At 38.2% G+C, this 23233-nt stretch overlaps 1 protein-coding gene across 2 annotated transcripts in view; it reads right to left on the reverse strand.

Annotated features, from left to right (window-relative positions):
* The window catches only part of LOC132103641 (ETS domain-containing transcription factor ERF-like), a 40634-nt gene that overhangs the window by 15863 nt on the left and 1538 nt on the right, over positions 1 to 23233 (reverse strand). The window contains exons 1-2 of one of the 2 annotated variants that reach the window (XM_059508736.1): positions 18544 to 18798; positions 15995 to 16148 (exon numbers count right to left, since the gene is read on the reverse strand). The gene's annotated coding sequence lies outside the window, so the exon portion shown is untranslated. Of the gene's footprint in view, positions 1 to 15994; positions 16149 to 18543; positions 18799 to 23233 lie in introns of those variants that run through there. The other variant, XM_059508735.1, reaches the window with a different exon arrangement.

Raw genomic sequence — 23233 nt, forward strand, 5'->3', positions numbered from 1 at the left:
CCTTAAATGAGCAGGAAGCAAAGCCATGTCTTAGCCAGATAAACAGGCTAATGAGGCGGGTTATTTCAGCATATGACGCTGTTTTAGTGAGTCTATGCCGCGTATAGCCTATTAAGGCTGTTGTAACTCTCAAATCAAATTCATTTTAAAAGTCCTTTAGCATAATCTCTCAGTTTTCACTAATTTGAGTCATTTCGCTCAACAGGCCTAATCAGGGCTACACAAGTGAGTTCTATAGCTACTCGCTTCATAACCACTAAACAAATATGTGCATTAAAGGTCTTAATTGAAATAATGTTTGTGTAACATTTTGTGCACTTTAAAAAAAAAAATTTACGCGGAAAACCAAGACACGTTTATTCTGCTTCAAATTATTGGTGCACATGGGAACTTGTTGGCTCTGCAAGATGTTAATTTAAAAGGTGTGGAAAGCTAATTAATAAAGAAGGGAAGTGCAGACTGCTCAAGGTCTTGAGATCGCAGCAATTTAAGTGTGCATTAAAACACCAGATGATCCTCCATTAAATCGCTCTAAATAAAGCCGCAACCAGTTAGTTAGGCTAATGAATCCTGCTGTTATGCTTCTTGTGCTTCCTTTATATGTCTTTATCACGTACTGTTCTACATGACAGAAGCTACGGCTATTGCGCCACATTTCTTCCTGCTTGCTATCCCCCTCTCTCTTTATCCCTCCTCCCACTGGTCAGTGAGTTACTCTCTCTTTCGCTCTCACTTCCCGAATTAACCACTCAAGAAGTCACCACCGACTCAATCAATAGCTCATACATAAACCCTGCTATAATCGCTCCACATGCCTGTCTGTCTGCCCCCTCATCCCTCGTTACCCCTTCATTCTCTCTCACACGCATTTCTTCTGTCCACCCACCCTCTATTTATGTTGGCTTGGCAACATGTTCTACCAATTAAACTTAATGTTCACTTTCTTATTGCTGCCATCTAATAACTTCTTGATTTTTATCCATAGGCACTGGGCAAATCTGCATTAATGTAATTACTGTGTTGCTCTGCATCAGGAAATGTATTTGATGCCTTATTTATAGTCAGTCTAAATTGTATTTTTGCTTTCTGTCTTGTGCTTTCTCCGTGTTGTGACAGATTCACCCCTTCTTGCATTCTGATGTCTCTACACTAGGAGGTGTGTTGCACAGCTTTGACTATTTCTCAACATCATACAAAGAATATTACTGCAGCAAAGACAGCAAACTTGGCAGAAAATAGTTTTCTCAAAAAAATTTTAAGTGCGTTCTGCGGTAACACATTTCCGGAGTCAAAATGTTATTTGATATGTCCGAATCAATCTACATTATAGCCTATTACCAAAAATCATAAGGGGATAGAAAAAGTAAAATACAAAGGAACAATTGCACTTTTTGCAGGGCATTAATATGGCAGGCAAAAGTGTGCTGACAAAGAAGTCAATCGATATTACATGCACCGTCTCCTCTTAAAATGTGACACAAAGTTATTTCGAGCTCACCGATTAATTTGTTTTTGCAAAAGCAAGTAAATATTCAAGCTAGACTCTCCCTCTCTTAAGTCCCAGCTGATCTCCTTTAAACAGGCTATTCAAAAATATTAAAACACAGAAACCAACACACACACAAACACACAAGAAAGACACAGAGAGAATTGAAAGATTACACACGAACGGCCCCTGCTCATATTCCCTGTTCTCCAGCCTCTTTCCCTCTGTCTCGGTTTCAGACTCTTTGATTCGATGGAGCGGTTTGATCTGAGCGAGATCGAGTTTTGTAAACACATTTTTGCGATCATATAGCCATGGGCAAGGGGAGAGTAAAAGCGCGTATAAATGAGGGAGAGAGAGGGAGTATGGCGAAGTGAACAGAGATAGAGCGACGTTTAATGAGAGGCTCAAGTGGAGAGGCACACGGACGGATTCAAACTAGCGCAGAAATGCTAGAAATGTAGAGAAATCAGTCTTCCCCACCGGATAGGTTGATGAAATATAATGCAATAGTAGATGGCTGGCTCTGCTTTTAAAAAAAAAAAAAAAAAAAACAACTCGTGTGAAAAAAAGTGCTATATAGTATCTAAATCAACATTTCCCCACGGAGAAAGAGAGAGAGAGCAATTCTGTAAAAGAGACATAGAAATCACAAGCAAGGACAGACACAAACGCATTAAGGTGGGAGCAAATAAAGAGAAAACTGTGGCGAAAAACGAATTCGGTGCGAGCTAAACTAATAAATGTACGCGGGCCTATTCTTTTCTCTTGTTGCTTTTCTCCAGCTCGGCGTCGCGAGCTGCTAATTCGTTTAAGTTCGACTGCTGGCGCAATAATAGCGCTAACCCATCGCCTCCGTCTCCTGGACTGCAGAGACTTCAGATCACATCTCATTGTTGGGGAAGAAGCTATGACCCCATGTCACTGATGATGGCTGCAATATATACGAAACAAAATAATTCACTATAATAATTAGGCTACTTTAAAATCACTTTAAAACACTTTATAATAAGTAGACTATTAACAATAGGCTAATAATAATAATTGAATAACACAACTAACGAATCTCTTTCGCTCTCTCTCTATACAATATTTAGCCTAGGCTGTAGGCTAGTATAGGCCTAGATAATCTCTTTTATGATTTCTGAAACGGAAACGGGACTAAATGACAATGAGTTTTGAAACGATTTTCTTAAGTCATGGCAAGTCTTTAAATGTAATGTCATCATTAAATGACTTTCCATTGTATCCTTTGTTGGTCTGTGTCTATTAATCGGAACGTGACGCAACTTCTCATTATCAAGTTATTCATTAAGGCACGCACCACCAAGCGCTTATAGTTTATTTACATAAAAATCCCAGCTGCTCATGCCTCAGTCCCTCGCGCAGAAAGGGAAAGCTCTTCTTTCTGTCCTTGTTTAGTGTGAGCTTTTCCAGCTTTTAAAAAAACGAATAGCTCGGAGCAGTAAGTGTGTTTCTGTTCGGCAGTGGTGGTGTGCGTGTATGAGTGTGTGCGCGCGCTTTCTTTTTCTTCCTATTCTATCCACCTCTATCCAGGGAATTGTTCTCAACATTCACAAACACATCGCAAATACCCGCCGGCTTCACATTATCGATTTCTAATTAGACGGCAGGATAATCGTTGGAGAGAGAGAGAGAGAGAGAGATGAAAAAGGGAAGAGGGATGCAAGAATAAATAAATAAATAAAAAGGTCTCGTGATTAACTGAATTAGTAATAAGAGAAGTAGGCCACAAAAACAAGAGAGCGAAGCAAAATAATGGTCTTACCTACATTCTTGTAGAAACTGCGAACAGATTGGCCATTATGTGGAACTATGAAATTAAATTAAATGATTTTTTAGCACTTCCTGTTTAAGATCTTTTCTGCTTTATTGTTAAACTAGCAGGCTATTGGCTTCTCTTTTGTGTAGGCCTATGTCTACTCTAGACAGCTGACAGTATAGGATCAGTCAGCCGACGTCACTATGAACTTCTGACTGTGTTCTCGCTCCATCCTCCTCGCCCGATACCATTCCTGACAGTGCGCGTCCCAGAGGTTAGTCCGGAGCACAGGTAGCTCATTTACTTTAATCAAGCTTTCATCATCATGCCTATAAGGGGTGGTGTTAGCGCAGTGGATAAGACGCATGCCTGTGGTGTGGGAGACCCGGGTTCGAATCCACTGTGAACCGCCAGTGTGTCCCTGAGCAAGACACTTAACCCCTAGTTGCTCCAGAGGCGTGCGACCTCTGACATATATAGCAATTGTAAGTCGCTTTGGATAAAAGCGTCAGCTAAATGAATAAATGTAAATGTATAACTCCTGTCTTTGGCGCGCGCACGTTCACGACGCTCTTTCTCTCATCCCCTTTTCTTCCTTTACTTATTCGTGTATGGATCTCTCCATCATCTCCATTTCGTTCTTTTCCCCCTAACTCTCTCCTCAAGCATATGCTAATAACTCGGGTGAATACACACCTACTTAAGCCTTATCTGCTTAGCTCTCCGGCGCTCTCTGTCACTATGATGGTGATAAAGTGTAGGATTACTCAAGAGGGCTAAAACAGTGACTGCCCTGCCCCGAGCTCAGCGCACACTATCAATCTCTCGGAGTCTGGCTGCAGTCCTACCTCTGTCTCTTTTTATCTGTTACAGCTCTTATCCTGCATTCACGGAACTCTTTATTCGTGAAGTTAAGGTTAGTAGTGTAAGCATAAAAGTAGCCTAATTTATAATCTGTTTTGTGGCGTTAGATTTTCTGGTTTGTCGAATGTTTATAAAGTCGCTTTTAATAGGCATTAAACTTTTTTGTCTTAAAAAAATACTTTTATAGGCAGATGCACGCAGTGAACACAACACATTGATTTATTCTCTCTCTCTCTCTCTCTCTCTCTCTCTCTCTCTTTCTCGTGTCAGAGTTCCGTTAGGATTTCTTTTTTCCGTTTGTTGGAAGTTCTCGACACGTCTCATTACCGACACGCAAGAATCTCTCAATAAAGGAAGCACGTCTTACACGCAGGGTTTACTTCTTCCATGTGTTGTTTCTGCATACCACGCCCACATTACTATTGATATTATTATTATTTTATGCTGTTGTTGATGTTATTTGCATAATAATAATAACAACGATAATTGTCCTTGTTTGCAAAACGATGTTTAGGTCTATCACAGTTGGGTCAGAGTGATATTTCTGATAACCTTCCGAGAATCTTCTTTAAATAAACAGCATTAAAATCACGATGTAACTGAAATGCATTTCTTTAGTAATTTCTATGAAGAGAAGCTTCACGTGATGCGATCTGAGGTTTTCCCAAACTAGAAGTAAATTGTCACAGGAGCTGTCAGGTCCAATTGGCTGAACAAAACCTTCACAACAGAGCGAAAATACTGCTGAAAATAAAAGGTTGCAAGTCATCTGTGGAGGTATTAGTGCGCATTAAATAATTATGACTGTTGGTAAGTTTCAGAAATGTTGATGTTAATTTATACAGAGATAAACAAAAGTGCCCCATGCGATATGTATGATTACAAGGGGAAGGGGCCCGACAATTACCATTGCCAAAATATGAACTGAAGTCTGAACTCGCCGTTGGAAGAAGAAGAGGACACGCGTAACACACTTAATTTCTTAGAGAACTCTTGCAGGGTCACACATTTCTGATGTAAGTAATAGCATAATTAAGAATATTTAGATCATAAAAAGACTGCAATTAGTTTAGTAAATGATAGCCTAAATATTTATGCTATTTAAATGTCTATTATGTGTAATGCTGAAACTGAGGGAGTTTTTTTTTTTCGGATAATATTTTGCGTATAATGACTTTGCATTAATCAAAATGTGCTAATATAGTTTCTGGTTTGACAGTTTTTTTTCTTTTCTCTCTTATAAACGGATGAAGAAACGAAAAATATTGTGCTTGGTGTACCGAACCTTAATAAAAATAATAAGGCAAATATTTGTGAACCCTTGATATTCGTATAATGGAAAGGAAAATTTTCCAGCGCTGATGAATTATAATAGAAATTATAAATAAGATAATTATAAACTGTTCTCAATATTCTGTGTGAAATCATGTGTTTTCCTGAAAAAGTTGTAAATGAGGGTCTATTCATAGAAAGAAATTAAATTGCCATTATTTACTCACCCTAATAAAACTGTCATGTTCTTTAGGCCTATTCTGTTAAACATACAAGGGGTTAGTTATGGCAGAATGGCCAAGCTGCTCTGTCAAAAATGTCAAGCAAGATTTTCAGTAAATATCAACTTAAAATGCATTTAAAGTTTATACGTTTTTTTTTTGTGCAGAATGAAATGGGGGGGAAAAAAATCACATATAGAGTACAATGGCTTTGCAATGATCATTATGTATTAAAATGTGCACAGTGTGCCTTTCCCCTGAGAAACTGATCAAGATCCATTACAGTTGCAGGTAAAGGGTTGTTCACATATTGAGCATTTCACAGCAACAAATCAACCAGAGAGCTGGCAATTTGTGTCATGTGAGCAAGTAACACCACTGACAATGCAAAATACGTATGTCAAGAAAATTTGCTCAATAGTCTACTGGCTCTAAGGGTCTCTACAATAGTTAGAATTATGATTCTTTCAGGAAACACAGACAGGGGCAGTTAATGAACATCACAACTTAAGATGTTAGTGATGCTGGTTGACGTCAAACAAATCCGCATGTCCTGAAAACCACTTCTGAAATGTTACCTTTTATCAGGTCTTACCAAAGATCAAAATGTGTGCTTGTGTAATCTCATACTTCTGGTTAAGACTCTTTGGTCTAAAAATTGGAGTAGAAATATAGGCTTGAGCATGAAAAAACGTGGGGTCCCAAATGGAGCAATAACTGTTCTCAATCTTACTGATGACAAAACAAAAGAGGCAAAGGAAATAAACCTCATTAATCACCAACTGCTGACCCTTTAACAAGGCTCCAGGATCAAGAAGGTGCTCCTAAAATGACTTTCAACCCCACAGCATTCTTCCTTACCACCTAAATCTTCATCTGTGCCATGGGCATTTTCAGATTCTTTGGAACACTGGAGAGTTGTCTGAATTCTAATCCTCAGATGTTTTATTCGTGTCCCTATAAACAAGTTCATCACCATATCAGCACTGAGGACCGAGGACTGCAATGCTCTTGAAAATTGTAGCAGAACTGTAGACTAAGATAGTTACTGCAGCGTTTATATCCTCACTGTTTAAGGGAAAAAAAGAAAGCTTGGAAACAAACCAAAGTTGTAGGTGTAGTTTAACCATAGGGGGCACATAAAAAAAAGAAAAAGAACAACGACTCATCAACATAATATGGAAAGAATGATTCAAAATGAGCACAAAATACAAACTAAACTAAAATTATTCCAAAAAATGTTTTTGTGCATTGTTTTGGTTGAGATAGAACAAATTGAAATGAATAGTGATTTTAAGTTGCTTTTGAGCATGTTGAATGGGAATATGGATATTTTACATTATAATACAGCAAATTATTATGGCAATAACCACAAAGCAGGAACTTATCCTATTTACAACAAGAGCCTTGTTCTGCTTTCCCCCCCACAAAATTACAGAATTAGACTGGGTTTATACAACACTGTACAACCTAACAAATGTTCTAACTATAGTTGAATTTACTTCATGTAAAATAATTTATTATATTTAATTGTAAAATCTATTGATCAGTACTATCTGTGGACTATGCCTTGTTACAACCAAGATAATTTGATTTCTGAGTACCGTTTTGTCCAGCTAGTTTCAAGTTCCCAGCATGCTTTACTACAAACTCTAAATGTTGAAATTAAGTGTTATTTTATGTGTTTTTGCCCAAGATTTTAGAGTGTATCTGAGTTTTTGGCAGGTTACCATTGTTCTAAAGAGTAGAGCCTGTGCTGAGAAGGGGTCTACACACATTCAGACTATACTACTTTAGAGCAGTAACTGCACTTATGATGCAGTGCAGCCTCTCTGTTGGTTATGTTAGCATGTGCACGTGTGCTATAGCTAGCCTAGTTGGACAACTGAAGTACTTTATTTACTGGAGTAACACTTGGTCTTTTTATAGCAATCGCAAATTAGCATGGTTTTAACAATAAAATCAGATCCTTGTTCAAGTAAATACAATTGAGAAATTCCAAATTGCAGTAGATGTTAAATTAGTTAGCTCAACTTAAATAAATGTGTTCTTTGGAATACACACCCAGTATTGCTTAAAATGAATTAATTGTTGAAACAAATTTGGTTTTTTACTTTAGTTTTTTTGAAGGCAATCGGTTTATATGCTTTTTCTTTTTTTTAAGTGAGTTTAACTAATTCGATTTTACAGTGAAGCTTTGAGCACAATGCTGGGATCAAAAATAGTACCGGACCCCATTTTTAAAATGATCTTTGTGTTCTACAGAAGAAAGAATTCACGCAGGTTTGGAATGACACTAGGGTGAGTAAATGATGACAGAGTTTTCATTTTTAGGTGCACTATCCTTCTAAGCTAAAATCCTATCATAAATAAGAGAAATTGCTTAAAATATGGAGCAACCCACAAACTCTTTCTACCCTTTGTCTTCAGTCAAACTTGGGACCTTATTTCCACCCTTGTATGCCCCCTCTCCTCTCCCTCTTCCAAACAGCCCACCTCTGTGCGTTTCAAATCAAATCTCCACCTCAGCGCCTACTGCACCCGCCGTGTCCATAATACGTCATACACACAGGGAGTGTTTGATGATGGATTACTGAATTAGACGAATAATGACACCTGACACTTCTGTTACCGCTCCCTGAGCTGCCACAGCCAGTGCCGCAGCACCGGTAAATAAAGACCAGAGATGAGGAAATACAGAGAGAGATGAGGTGTGAGGGGGGGGGGGGTGGAAAGAGCGAATAGAGGTGTGTAGGCCTATATACAAAGAGAGATGGAAGAGAAACTGAAAACAAAGAGAAAATGAAACCTGACAAGACAGCTAGATGGATGTACGAGGGCATTTTTGTTTGCAATCTGCTTTGTTTCACAATACTTCTGTTTTCAAAATCAATAAATACATGAAAGGAGAGGCTGTGTATTGGCTAGACTTTAGGTGCTGGTAGTGTCCACACAACTTGAGTTGCATGTGATGGTAGTGTATGGCCTGACCTATAGTAAGGTCACCGAGATCTTGGCCTGAAGTTGTGTAGATATGTACAAAAATATGTGCAGAAATTAGTTCACCAAAAATGAAAATATTTTTCTTTCTGTGCAAGATAAAAAGATATTTTGAAAAATGTTTCAGCTGTTTTGTCCTTATAATAAAAATCCAAAACAGCACTGCACTGTCACTGTATGAAAAAAAAACAAAACAAAAAAAAACCTTTTTTGTTTTGCAGCATTAAGTAAGTCATTAAGGTTTGGATCAACACTGTAAACAATGACAGGATTTTCATTACTGGGTGAATATTCACTATTATGCTATATGAGAACGATAGAGAGAAAGAGATGTTCTATGCTACAGTAATCCTTGGATTGGCCTACAACAAAATTACACCATAATACAAACACTTTTAACAATCCAAATAACTTTCATAAAATATTGTGTATGCAAAACATAGCAGAAGTTTTGATCCAACATGAAACCCACATAACCTCTATGAGAATCTGTGCGCGAGAGAGCCAGAAACAGAGAGAGTATGGAGCCAGAAAGAAATATTGACAAAGCCTAGATATACACATAAGTCACTGAGTGTGACCTGCCTGGCTCTTGTATTTTATAGCTATGCTCTGTGCTGGCGGAACAAGATGACAGCTGAGTTACTTCAACGGAAAATATGGTGCCTCTCTTGTTTTCTCCGTCTCCCTCCATCGTTCCTGTTCTCTATCTATCACTCTTTATAGTACTCTTGTCACCTCACAATTTTGTTCTCTTCCCCTCCTCCCTGTTTTTTTTTATGTTTGCCCTCTGTTCTCTTGCCATACATGTTTCTTTTTGCTACTTATCTTTGTTGCTCTTTTTGATGCTTATTGTTCTTTTTGTTTGTTCTCAATGTCTCTGTCTTTTGCTTTTGGCCCTTTTCTCCATTTGCTCTACAGGTTCCTCAGCGTTGCTTTTGTCTTATTCATCTCTTCCCATCACTGGACATTTATTTGATATGAAATGTACAGTACAGACCAAAAGTTCAGACACACCTTCTCATTCAAAGAGTTTTCTTTATTTTCATGACTATGAAAATTGTAGAGTCACACTGAAGGCATCAAGGGCTATTTGACCAAGAAGGAGAGTGATGGGGTGCTGCGCCAGATGACCTGGCCTCCACAGTCACCGGACCTGAACCCAATCGAGATGGTTTAGGGGTGAGCTGGACCGCAGACAGAAGGCAAAAGGGCCAACAAGTGCTAAGCATCTCTCGGGGAACTCCTTCAAGACTGTTGGAAGACCATTTCAGGTGACTACCTCTTGAAGCTCATCAAGAGAATGCCAAGAGTGTGCAAAGCAGTAATCAAAGCAAAAGGTGGCTACTTTGAAGAACCTAGAATATGACATCTTTTTTAAAGTTTCACAGTTTTTTGTTATGTATATAATTCCATATATAATTCCACATGTGTTAATTCATAGTTTTGATGCCTTCAGTGTGAATCTACAATTTTCATAGTCATGAAAATAAAGAAAACTCTTTGAATAAGAAGGTGTGTCCAAACTTTTGGTCTGTACTGTATGCTACAGTTCAAAAGTTTGAGGTCAGTAAGACTTTTTAATCTTTTTGAAAGATGTCATATTTTCACCAAAGCTGCATTTATTTGATCAAAAAATACAGTAAGAACTGTAATATTGTGAAATATTCTTCAGTCTTCAGTGTCACATGATCCTTGCTGATTTGCTGCTCATAAAACATTTCTTATTATTTTCAATGTGCTGTTCTTTGATGAATAGAAAGTTAAAAGTTTGTCTTTCATCTGCCATCTTGTAACTTGTAGGCTACATAATGGGAGGTGGAACGTGTAGGTTCAAATCTCTTTCTGTAGGCTACTCCTTCCTGTCTCACGTTTGATATGAAATAATAACAACAAAATATGAAAATAGACCAATATAATACACTTCGAATGCATACTTAATACATATAAAAAATAAGAGTCAACTTGTACCTTTAACCTCATATCTTTTGCTTGTTCCTCACCACTTCTCTCTCACTTTCTCTACATTCCAGCCATCCCTCCCTCCTTCTTCCGCAGCCCGAGCACAGAGCCCCAAGTGTCGGAATCAATTAAGAGTGAGCGCCGTCGCGCCCGTTCCTTCACGGAGGTAAATATTAAACTGCAAGGAACGGCGGACAGAGAGGGAGAAAGAGAGAGACAGAGGAGGGAGGGGAGAGCGAGCCCTCCTTCCCTAATCCACCGCATCGATCAGCCGGGGATGAGGGTAATATATTATTTTGACAAGATACGATCCTCCGACGCGCACCGCTATCCCCGGCGATCGATTTCTTTTTCTCTCTCCCTTTTTTTCTTTTTCTTTCCTTCTCTTTCCTTCAGCAGTGGGGACACTGCGTGCGCGCCTCTGTTTTGTTGTTAGTCGCTGTGTGTGCAAGTGTGACTGAGCGAAACAGTGTGAAGCCTACAATAGTTGAGGAAACGCCTGGAGACAACTTCTCATCTGAGCGTCACGACAAAACGATGGCAGACGTGAAGTCTTAATAATGTCGTTATGGCGTCGTCTAAGGAACATAAATTTCATAGTGATCACCCAGTTTGCTGGTCGTCAAACGACAAATCAGCTCATAAAAAGGCAGAGGAAAGTCATTCACTTGTGCTAGAAATAGAATAGTATTGTATGACAAGACTTCAAAAATATATAAAAGCTTTTCCACCTGAGATTTCCATTTTTTGGGGGGCCGAGCCAACTGGGTGATGCTGACCAATTGTAAAGTTAAGTGTCTCTGGCCCCTTCAGTTCTCTGTACTCTTTTGCCTTCCCTCCATATTGCTTTGTAAACTGTGTCTAAATGCTAAATTCCCAGATCAATTTTTTTTTCATTCAACCTCTCCCCCCATCCCTTTGTGCCCGCTGCCCCCTGCCTCCGCCTTCGAAATGGATTGAAGTTCACTGTCTCTTTGCACTGTCTGTGGTGTGCTTGTGTGTTCATGTGTGAACAAGCACACCGAGATTTATAAATCTATGTAGGCAGGTAAATGCAGAAACATCTTTTAATCAGCTTGTTTTATAATTTTCAACCACTTTGCAGCAGGCTGCTCTGCCTACCGGAGTACTTGAGCACTAGTCTCAGTCTTTCGTTCACTCTCTCCCTTTTTTATTGTGCCATTTTCTGCCACTTCGGCTGCTGTGAGGGAGGCAGTAATGCAGTCACTGTCCCTCTGCAGCCCCCTGCTGTGTGTGCAAGTGACTTGGCCTGTGAGAAGAGGGGGGAGACGCGGGGTCAAGGTGAGCTCTAATACACTATTGATCCGCCCCAATTGAAAACCTGATGGAAATTTTACCCCCACCCTCCCCTTTTCTCCTTCCCATCTGTGTATCTCTGTCTTTCCCTTGTCTTTCTTTTTTTCTCTGTCCCTAGTGAACAACTTCTTCTGTGCTTCCTCCCTTTTTGCAAATTAGATCCTACCCAGAGGCTGTCTTTGTGGCATCTCTTTCTCTCACGTTGTCCCCCTTATCCTTCTTTGTCCATTTTTATATCTTTACAATTTGGAGACGTCTAACCCATTTTCTTGTTTCCTCTCATTTGGAAAGAGACTGCCACAAAGAGACTCTTTTCCCTCTAAGTTGGTCTTTTTGAGGCACTGCATATGTAGATTGAGTCTTTGAATGTATTTAAACATGAGTGAGTAAATAAGAGACAAGATAAGACATACACACAGGCACACCATGAGTAGTGTGGCAGTATGGTCACCAGTGCAGTGTATTAAATGTCATTGTGGGTTTGGCCTCAGGGCTGCACAGCGATCCCTCAGCAGGAAGAGCCAGTCGATAGCACTCCATCCTGGTCAACAATGAGCAACACTCCACAAAATCTATGTCAACACTTTTGTATTTTCACTTCGGGTAAAGTGGAAAATGAGACGGACTTCATCCATCATGTTTTAAAGATCTCTCTCTGTTTCTCTGTCTCTTTCTGTTTAATGTTACAATGATGCGACCAATAATACATATGTCAAGGTTGGGGAACATCCATGTGAATTTGTGAATTTGACAGAATTCAAGAAATTTTACATAGGCAATGCATTCTGGGAAATGAAGCGTTCTTCCACCCTGGTTAATTTAATTAAATATAATGAAAAAATCAAAAACAGTTGTTATTTTAAAGATGTATCTATCTGTCTGTCTATCAGGCTTATAAATCTTCAAACAACAAAGGGTTGGGGTTAACCCTAACCTAACCCTAACGTGTAACCCTAACCCTAACTTTTTCAAAACGTTCTAATAAGCTATTGTCAACATTTAAAGTTTGCCTTCATAAACCTTACTTTTAAAAAGAAGTACAAGTTAAAATGAGTTTTGTTAAATTTCAGTTCATTTGAATTCTATTTCTTTACATAGAATGGGAATCAATCCTGTTTGCTAACTCAAATTCAGCAGTTGGTTTAGAATTGAAAATGCATTCTCAGTTAATTTCAGAATGGTGTACAATTCTGTCATCCTATAAATCCTCCAAACATAAGGCTTGAAACACACTGGATTTCTTAATGATCCTGTTCCCCTACAATGATTGGTCAATTTAATGACTATGCCTGAAGATTGTGTTTACAAAAAAGAAAGATCTCAGTAAAACAGAATGAGTGGAAAAACACAAACACTCTTCATTCAGCATCATTTTGCTTTGACCTTTCCCTGCTTGTATAGCTGTTAATTACTTTGTAGAACAAACTGTGTGATAAAACTGTCTCTCTGTGTGCACGCAAGAGCTTCCAGGTGTGATTTATGTTCTGTTGTGTATCTGTCAGGTGGTAGTGCTATCTGTATCACAATCTCCCTGTGGACGCAGAAACATTACACATTTGGTGAGACCCTGTGTCGACCTGTAGCCTGTGATACACATCTGTAACATCAATGACCATGATACACACGAAGAATGAGGAATGAGACGCTGCTGGACAGAAAGACTGAAGCATGAGGGATAATAATCAAGATTATTCTCTGTCTTATTCCTACTGATGCAGGTTTTATGTACTAAAGTGCTAAAAATAATCATTTTCTCTTTTTATCTCACCTTCTCTTTTTCTTTCTCTCTCTCTCTCAGAGAGTATTAGTTTAATTGCTTTTAAACCGGATTAATGACTGACCAGGGACATGTTGCCTTAATCTCCGCTCTTGTAAAGCTGCTGTACATCTCAGCTGTGCCTTCTCCCTTTCCTGTCCTCATCCATCCTCTAAAACCACTTACTCTTCGTCTCCCTCTCCCGCAGTTTCACTCAGTCACCATCAGTCTCCCTGTCCGTCTATTGCGCTGTCTTTTCCAAGCACTGTTCCTGTTTCTTCTGCACATTATAACTCAATTCCGTTATGTCATTTGTCTCTCGGTCACTCTTCTGCTCTTCGCTGATGTATTCTTATCTTTTACTTTCATCTCTAGCTCTGTCTGACTTATGAGTTCACTTACTCATAAGTGCACACACACTCAAACCCCTCTGCTGTGTGTGTGTGTGTGTGTGTGTGTGTGTGTGTATGCTGTAGTCATGATGCATGGCCAGTCGTGGAGTCTTGTATTAGCACATGTCGATGGGAGCTTGTCATTGCCTCCTAAGTGTTTTGGCAATACTAGGGATCTCCTGTCATGCCAGTGCAACTAATCTCAGTCGAATTAGATTGAGCTGGTATTGAGACGGTGAGAGAAGACAAGAGTAAGAGGCTGTGTACTTGACTAAGCACCTCTCATGGCCAATAAGTGTTAGAGTGTGTGTTTCCTACAGTCCTTAATATCAAAAATCATAATTAAATATATAAAGAAACAGTATTATATGCAAATATATGTAAGATTCTTTTTTGTATTTATGATGAAAGTCAGTGGGGTCCAAAACAACATTAAACCCCTGTGACTTTTTATTATATAAAAAAATATATATAATAATAATTTCCACAATATCTTCTTTTGTATTTCAGGGAACAACTAAAGTCATACAGGTTTGGAACAATGAGGTAATTTTTTACTTAAATAACCATAGAAGGCTTGTATTAAATGTACTGCTAAATCCCTTTAGGAATTTAGGGGATGGTTTGGGATCTCTTTCTCTCTCCACACTTTTCTGTCTGTTCCAAAAGCCTAATAATATGTCTAACCTCTGAACTCTTTTATTTAACCTACACCCTCTCTTCTATACCCTTCTCTCCAACTTTCTCTCAAGCCTGTCTCTTTCTCTCCCACGGACATTTCTATCTCCTTCTCTCCCCTTGCGGTTGCCGTCAGGATTAAACAGTTATCTCAGAGGCCCTCTATCACCCCTAAATACTGCGGATGATAAGACTCACTTGGATTTGTCAAATTGGGCACCATCGATTAACTGACCTTTCCTTACTCTCAGGCTTCCAGGCACTCTCCACACTGCCGACAAGCCAGATAGTGAGATAGATGGATATATATTGGTGTTATTATTGTGTACAAGTTTGTAGCTACCAGGGGTGCATGGAGGGAGGACAAGATAGGAAGAAAGAACACAATGGGAAGGATAAGGGACACAGCAGGATGTGGGAGAAGAGTGAAATGCTTTTGCTTTTCAAAGTGTTGGAAAAACTAAGTTGTAGTATAAAAACACAAAAATGTAAAATAAAATTTTAGCCATCTAAAGTCTATTTATCTTTTTTGGACACACTGTAAAATGTATTGTTATATAAAGTTTGCTTCATACACTGTAAAAAATAATCAGTAAAATATACTGTAAAAACCAGCAGCTGTAAACAATATGGTAACACTGTTTTAGATTTATTAAACAGTGAAATATATCATTAAACTGAAATTAATTTAACAACATTATATGTAACATACAACCCTAATAAACATAAAAAATAAGAAAAAAAGAAGAAACTTAGTTATTAACATAGTTATCACTGTCATTTTTCACAGTGTATAGCAACATTAACTGATTTTTCTCAATTTGAAAGATATTACTGATTATCAACCTGATTACATTAAAAGTATTTTCTCAGGTTAGGTCAGGTTAAATTAGATTAATAAGGTAACAGCTGCAGGCTTGTATCTGAATTAACTGTTAATTCATCAATTTGTCTTTACAATTTGTTAATATCCCATATACACGATGGACGCATAAAAAAGATAAAAATTCAACGCAACAATATCAGCATTTAACTTGTGAGATACCCATTTGAAACTTTTTTTTTCACCGCGGGGGACTGTATATTTCAGTGCTTACACATTGGAAAAACAGATGCTGCTAATTAAGCTGCGATTTCTCACTAGTGCATCGCTCGAGCAGCATTTAGGAAGCAAAATAGATGCGTGATGTAAAAAGATGCGGGTGTTTCCAGCTGTAACAGCAGACCCGAGTGTATTTGTGTGTTTAACGGAGCTGAACTTACCAGCACTCCCAAGTGGCCTCGCCTCAGACGGAAACCAAGGGCCGGAGCCGGCACCGTGGCTGCTGGCTGTAGGATGGACCGAGAATCTCTGAGCTTTATCTGATCCAACTCGGAGAGCAAAGACTGTGCTGTTCCGTGCAGTATAATCGATGCGCTGAAACGGTAAAAACTAAATGTATAACTTTTTTTTAAGGCCTATCTTTTATTGTTAATTATTATTCTTTAACAAATAGCTTCCTGCAGGTAACTGCAATTTTAAAAGCAAGAATTTACTTAAAACAGTTATTTTTACGCCATAAAATCAGATTCTCTGACATCATGTTCGGAACATGTCATGTAGACCTACAGCAGAGTAAAACTTTAAATATGAATAAAAAATAAATAAATGCATGAACTACTCACACTGCTTTTTTGAGGTATTTTAATTTAGCCTAACTAATTATCCGATGCAATAATTTTACAAAGCAACATCGCCCTAGAGATGCAGTAGCCTAACCGTGTTCAGCTAAAAGAGCTCTAAAAGAGCAAAAATGACAAAAATAGACAAGAATAGAAAAAAAAATCGGATTCGCTTTACATAAAAAAAAACTTTGCTCTAACTCAATACTGAGTTTTAATAAGATAATCATTTAGAACAGCAGAGCACATAATTATAAATAAAAAGGCAATCTTAAGACTTTCATAAATGGAATCAGAAGAAAACATACAAAATGTAGGGCTATAAAATGTGTTGGATAAGAAAAGTGTTTTTATCCAAACTAAATAGACTTCATAGTCAGACTAAATAGACTAAATAGTCAGCCGTGACTCACAATGTAAAATAAAAGAAAGAAAAAAAGATATGATAGATTGTGACGCTAAATAACAGTTTTCGATACGAATGTTTACAGAATGCAAAATACTTTAAAATAAAATAACTTAATTGTATGAAGATAATTATTTATTTTTAGAATTATTGGTGATAGTAGGAATTATTATTATTTAATTCGGTCTATATTATTATTATTATTATTATTATGCCTATTAACACAGCCATGTCAGTCACATTAATACTACATTTACATATGATCATTATCAGCTACAGTATAACGAAGCATCGTGACTCCAAACAAAGTTTGGCCAGGTGAGCAGTTTGGCATCGCGGACCAAGCGAAGGCAGTGTTGGGGTAGAGGGAGGGGGAGGAACTGAGTGATGTGGAGAGGAGAGATATCCCCAAATGCCATTTAATGTCGGAAATATTTCCAACAAATATTGACAGAGAGATAGACGCAGGAGGGAGCCGCAGAGGAACGGCGCAGGCGGCCATGTGATTGCATTAATGGATGTTCTGGATATTGTCCAAATTCGTGGACTGACATCCTGCGGTTAATTACTTTGATTGAAATCAAATAATGTGAAAACACGTAAAGAATGTAGTGAACTCAGAAGATGCAATAGGCCCTACATTTTAAAGGACTGAGAGTACGGACTCAAAATTACAATTAGGTACATTTACATCAAATGATAAACAAAATCACTACTGTGGAAAATCCCGTAATTCTCAATCGGTTCTTTTTTTTCACAATTATTTTGTGGAATTATTATTATTATTGCTTTATAATTATATAACAATTATTAATATTAATAGTAGGCTATACTATTAGTCTGAAAAATAGCTATGATTAGTACTTGTACGAATACTTCAGTAATTAACAAAAAATGAAAGGCTATATATTACATTGACAAAAACTACAAGGATATCCCCAATTGAACGCCTAACCTTTTATTTAAAAAATAAAAAATCTAGCCTATTGTACTTATGCTAGACCATTCTTGAATAAAAATGTATTGAAGTAAATTTTCCAAACTTGTAAATTTCCTTGAAAATAACCAAAACCTGTAACTAAGCAACGGAAAAAAATGTGTCCAAGTAAATATGAGAAAGTGAATTTGACAAGGATGAATGAATGGAGCAGCACACGTTTTGCACTTGTGAGAGTAAATTGAGCTTGGTCATTTGCTAGCTCGAAGGGATACACACACACAACACACACACACACACACACACCCGGCGCTTAGTCCACATTAAACGTCTCTAGTTGCCGTGAAAGTGACTGTTTAATTGACTGATTGATAGTGTGGCGTGTAGGTGAGGGCTCCACAAACAGCGTTAACAAATAGAGACACTTAACAGCTAATCCGACGTGGCACGGACCGCACGGCTCGCGAGGATGTTTGCGAGTGTGCACGCGGACGTCAGCGCTATTCAAATTTACACAAAAGTCAAAGGATCTGTTAGTGTACAATTTCCTTATAACACCCCATTTAAATATACGAAAAAACAGCTAAATGAACACAAACTATCAAGAAACGTTTTGAACTTAAGTTTAAATATGTTAAATAATGGGCTAATAATAATAATAATAATAATTAAATAGGCTATGCTACAACCAAAACGCATCCATAAATTATGAGTATTGTCGAAAGCGACAAAAAGTTACAAAATATTACCACTTTGTAAAAATCTTGTCTTCGTCAACGTCTTTATAACACAAAGCGCACGACATACCTCAGCCTTTCCTGATCTTGTTCTCCAAGCGTCCAGAGGAGAAACTATCAAACCCGTGTGCGTCTCCACTTTCCTGGTGTGTGATCCGGGGCGCGCGGAGCCGGGAACCGTGGAAGCACCTCTACACTAATAACCACGACCGAGGGAACTGAACGAGAGAGAAGGGGGGGGGGGGGGGGGGGCTGAGGAGGTGTGTATCTCTCGGTAAGTAGTTAATTAGTAAATCCCCATTCGCTGTGCCTCGGGTCGGTTTGTTTTCCCCGGTCGACAAGCCGAGAGGAAAGAGAATTTGAAGTAGGATTCGACCCGTTTCCGTTCCTCTGTCTCGTATATGAAGTGTGTGTGTTGTCTTCCCTCCGCCCTCCCTTCTTCTCTCCTTCTCATTCTTTTCGACAGAAAACCCCCTTTACTGTCGTCCTAACCTTCTCGCATACACAACTGTCCCTCTCGCAATTCTCCAGCTACTGTCTATTTTGCCTTTGGACTTGATGTCCACTGTCCACGCTACTCAACACTGCAACATATTTCAAGTATAGGCCTATCTGGATTTTCATCTCCTCAAATCGGTTTCGCCAATAAAGCTATCCACCGACCTTAACACCTTTGCCTGGTGATGCATGAAATGAAAGAGCATGCTAAAAGTTTAGGGTCATTTCAAGACTTAATGAATCTTAATCAACGATCATATGATTAAGTTGTCAAACTGTTGAAAACCTGGAATACTGGAAACCTTATACAAATATAGAGTTGATCTCTCTATAGCATTTAACCTGATTCTACACGTTGAACAGAAGTAACATCACTTCAAGTCTTCACGGTCTTTTCCAAGCCATTGACTGCACCTAACAAACTTAAATGACTTAATTGATCCGCCATCTAGCTAATAATCCATGAGGTAAACCTATGGAACCCACTGGGGTGTGGAAGAAGGCATATGATGGGTCCAGGATCGGATGCATAAAGAGAATGAAACGAGAAAGAGGGGTTGAGTAGCGTAAGGATACAAAGGTTCTGCAAATTATACAGTCTCAAACATTATTAACCTGATTTACAGTACCATACAATTCCGTCATGTACCTCTTTAACGCCCTCTAGTGAACACTGACTAGACTAGAGAGGGTCACAAATCCATTCTCATGTGAATCAGCGTTACAAACTCAGAAAGAAATGACTGCTTATTAAATTTCTGAAAAGGTTAATATATGAATAATATCATGTAAAATAAGTAAAGAACATATGTATTATTATATATCTTATAATACATTTATTTGATGTATTATGAAGTATATAAAAAGTATAATTATAATTGTTTATTGTCTATTGCTCACTCTGGCTCCCTCTGCTTTTGAACACACACACTGACATATATACACACATACATATATGGATCATATATCACTAGGGTTTGATTCCCAGGTATCACACAAGCTGGTTAAAATACTCATGGAATGAACTGTAAGTCACATCTTCCAAATGTTCAGTGAGAGGATGCAAATATGACCCCAGACAGATGTAATAGACTCTAATGATCTGTGTATTACAAACCTCTCTGATGGCATTATGAATGCAAGGTGTGTGCTTTGCTGTAATGTCAGTGACTGTGGTGAGAACTGATGGTGCATCTATTAGCTGGGAGGGGGAAGTCTGACCTATCCCATTATCAGTGATTGAGGTTATTCGTATAGGTAGAGCTGAGATTTTTAAAAGCTCACTTTGCACTGTATGGATTTACTGTCTACTTCCTTACTGTATGGTTTATTACTTTACAATGTGGATCCGATTCACAACCACATCATGTTGGCAAAGGACATATTGTGCTGCAGTTTAGGTCTTTGTGGATTTTCAGATATTAAATCTAAGCCTGAATAAAAACAATTTGGTTTTGAATGCACATTTAAATAAACATAAATGTATACTTATTATTTTATTTCCCATTTTGATCACTGACATCACACTCACCCTCCAAAAAAAAAAAAGAAACAGCTTATTTGCAGTAGGTTTGCGTTCACTGAAATATGGAACCAGAGAATAAGGAGGAGAATGAGAAAAGAGAGAGGCCTCTGTACATCTTTAGACGCAAATGGATAGAACAAGGTACAACAAATAGAAAGAGAAATAGAAAGAAAATAAAAAAGGGGAAGAACAGACAAGCTGTGAGAGAACTGAAAAGAGAGATGGGAAAAGGAGAGGGTAAGAGAGCAAGAAAGAGCTCCAGTCCCCAGTCTTAATCTGAGCAGGTCTGATCAATAGCCCATTTCCCATTGTTGCCAGAGCTCTTCGATCGCTACACCACCGAATTAACACACCCACTTTAATCTGGAGGGGAGACGGGCCCCATGGGTTGGGGGTGGGGGTTGTTGTTAGGTACTGGGGTTCAGAGTGGTCCGTTTGTGGGGTTGGAGGACTATGGGGGGCAGGGGTAGCAGCTGTGGAGGCATCCTCAAATGAAATCAAATCTAATTGTTATCAATGTTGGACCTGGTGTTATTACTACTACTATTTACAATTATCTCTAACTGCCTTGCCTTTTCTGGGCTGCCTCTCTCTCCAGCAAAAGAGCATGAGGTAAACTGGACATTTAAAAGCACTATGAAAGTATTAGGCCAGTGATGACTATTATTGTTACCAGTGGATGCTCTGGTGCTGGTAAAATAGCAATAGCCTAAACAGCTAAAAGTAAGATCAGTGCAACCAGCTTCTGAAGTCAATAAAATCACATTTGTTGTGCGATGTAGCCTTCACTATTCTACTATGATTTTCTACACCTGCTGCCTCAGTCTAATGAAGAATTTTTAGATTGTACAATGTCATCAACTCATAAAATCGAAGTAGTGCGCCCTTGTTTGCCTTGGGAGTAGCTGAGTAGAGTATACAAAAGGACATGCTAATGTAAATACAGGTGATCGTAAAGTTGACAAACAACATATCTCCCTTTCTCACTTATGTTCAAAAAACTTGACAAAAGACTCAAATATAATGTGTATTGACACCTACACAACTTTAATGAAAGACAAAGTAGCATGGTTTCATTTATTTATGGACTTAATTTACATATTGGTAATATATTGCCAATTTAAGTATTTTATATTCAGAAAATATAGCTCCCAAACTCTATATTTCAAGTATAAAAATAACTGAAAGCTACAAATCACAGAGATTCAATTGCCTTTTCAAAGACAGACCTTTATCACATTCAAAAACACTTGTACTTTTCCCTCAAAGTTTTAAATACACTTTAGGAACAATATTTAGTGGACAAATTGACTCAACTACATGATCTTGGAAATAAAGAATATGATTAAAAATAATGCATATCAAGTTTTAAGAAGGCACAAGACTTGCTCCACCAAAACTTTTACATGTATTACCCAGCTGAAACGTTGAACAACAGTCCATTTTCATCATAACAGAGGTAATTAATATCACAGTCATGTTAATAAGTTAATCCTGTTAATTTGGCCCCAAAATTAATTTCCTCTTATGTTTTTCAATTTTAAACCCTATTACTTGATTGGAGTCATAATAAAATATACAGTACACCAAATCATGCTAGGAATAAAATCAATTTCATACTCCCTCAATGTCAGAACAACACTCTCAAGCATTGCATTATTTGATATTTGTTTTTGTGTATTAGCCCAAAGCAAGACAACGACATCCCCCATAAACTTCTAAACAATTCTTTCACAGCTTATCTGTGCAGTCCAGCACCCCACCAGAGTCTGTTCTCGTCACGCTTCCATGTGCACTATTTCATATCAAAGTAATTTTCTTGTTTGCTAAGTGATTTAATTGAGGGTAACTAGGCATGCTTCTCGACTGGATAGAGCTGTGTGTGGCTAACTTGGGTTAAATTAGCTTCAGTTCAGCTGTGAAATATGGGGTTAAGTGGGAGTAAAGGAAGGGAGGTAGGGTAGACTGCAATGAAAATGTTGTGCTTTTACTTTGAACTTTAACATTAAGGATAAGTATAAACTTTACTTGTCCCCGAAAGAAATTTGTGTTGGGCAAAGTGCTTTGTACTCTGGTTTACATCTCTTGAAAACTGATAAGAGGGAATCAGATGTACAACATTATGATCAAAGTTGGAGAGAGGGGGATTTGACTTAGCTGCAAATGCATTTTTAACATTGCCATAACATTTATCCAAAGCGAAACATGGAAAGAACATTGAGAAGAAAGTTTTGCTATATAGGGGTTTCCTTACTCCTACATCTTGCTGTACATAATATTTTAATAAATCTTGAAACTGAAAACCTACTAGTTCTTAAACTAACAAACATCCACGACTCTTACCAAAGTACTCACTCTGTTGTCCAATCAATTAAACCAGCCTTAAGTGCCAAATCTGACCATTACTGTTTTAAGTCCACTGCATAGTTATCACTTATAGCACCCAGCTGCTGCATAAAACCACTATCCTGATTTTCGTTAACTCTTACTTAAACCCTCTGGAAGCCCATAAATGTCTCAAAGCTATAAACGGAATGAGAAATGATGTGGTCATTGACTGTAGAGCAGTGTGCTGTCAGCACTGCAATAAATGGGGGAGAAGGGCATATTCAAGTAAAGCATTATGAGTGTTTTATCCTCACTGGAGCAGTAATGTGTCTGTTATATCCTCCATAAATTTTGGCTTATAAGCTTAGCAGACATGCTTGTGTGTCTGAACTGAACTCTGGGAGAAGCT

Source organism: Carassius carassius, chromosome 24, assembly GCF_963082965.1.
Source record: "Carassius carassius chromosome 24, fCarCar2.1, whole genome shotgun sequence".
NCBI classification, from domain to species: domain Eukaryota; kingdom Metazoa; phylum Chordata; class Actinopteri; order Cypriniformes; family Cyprinidae; genus Carassius; species Carassius carassius.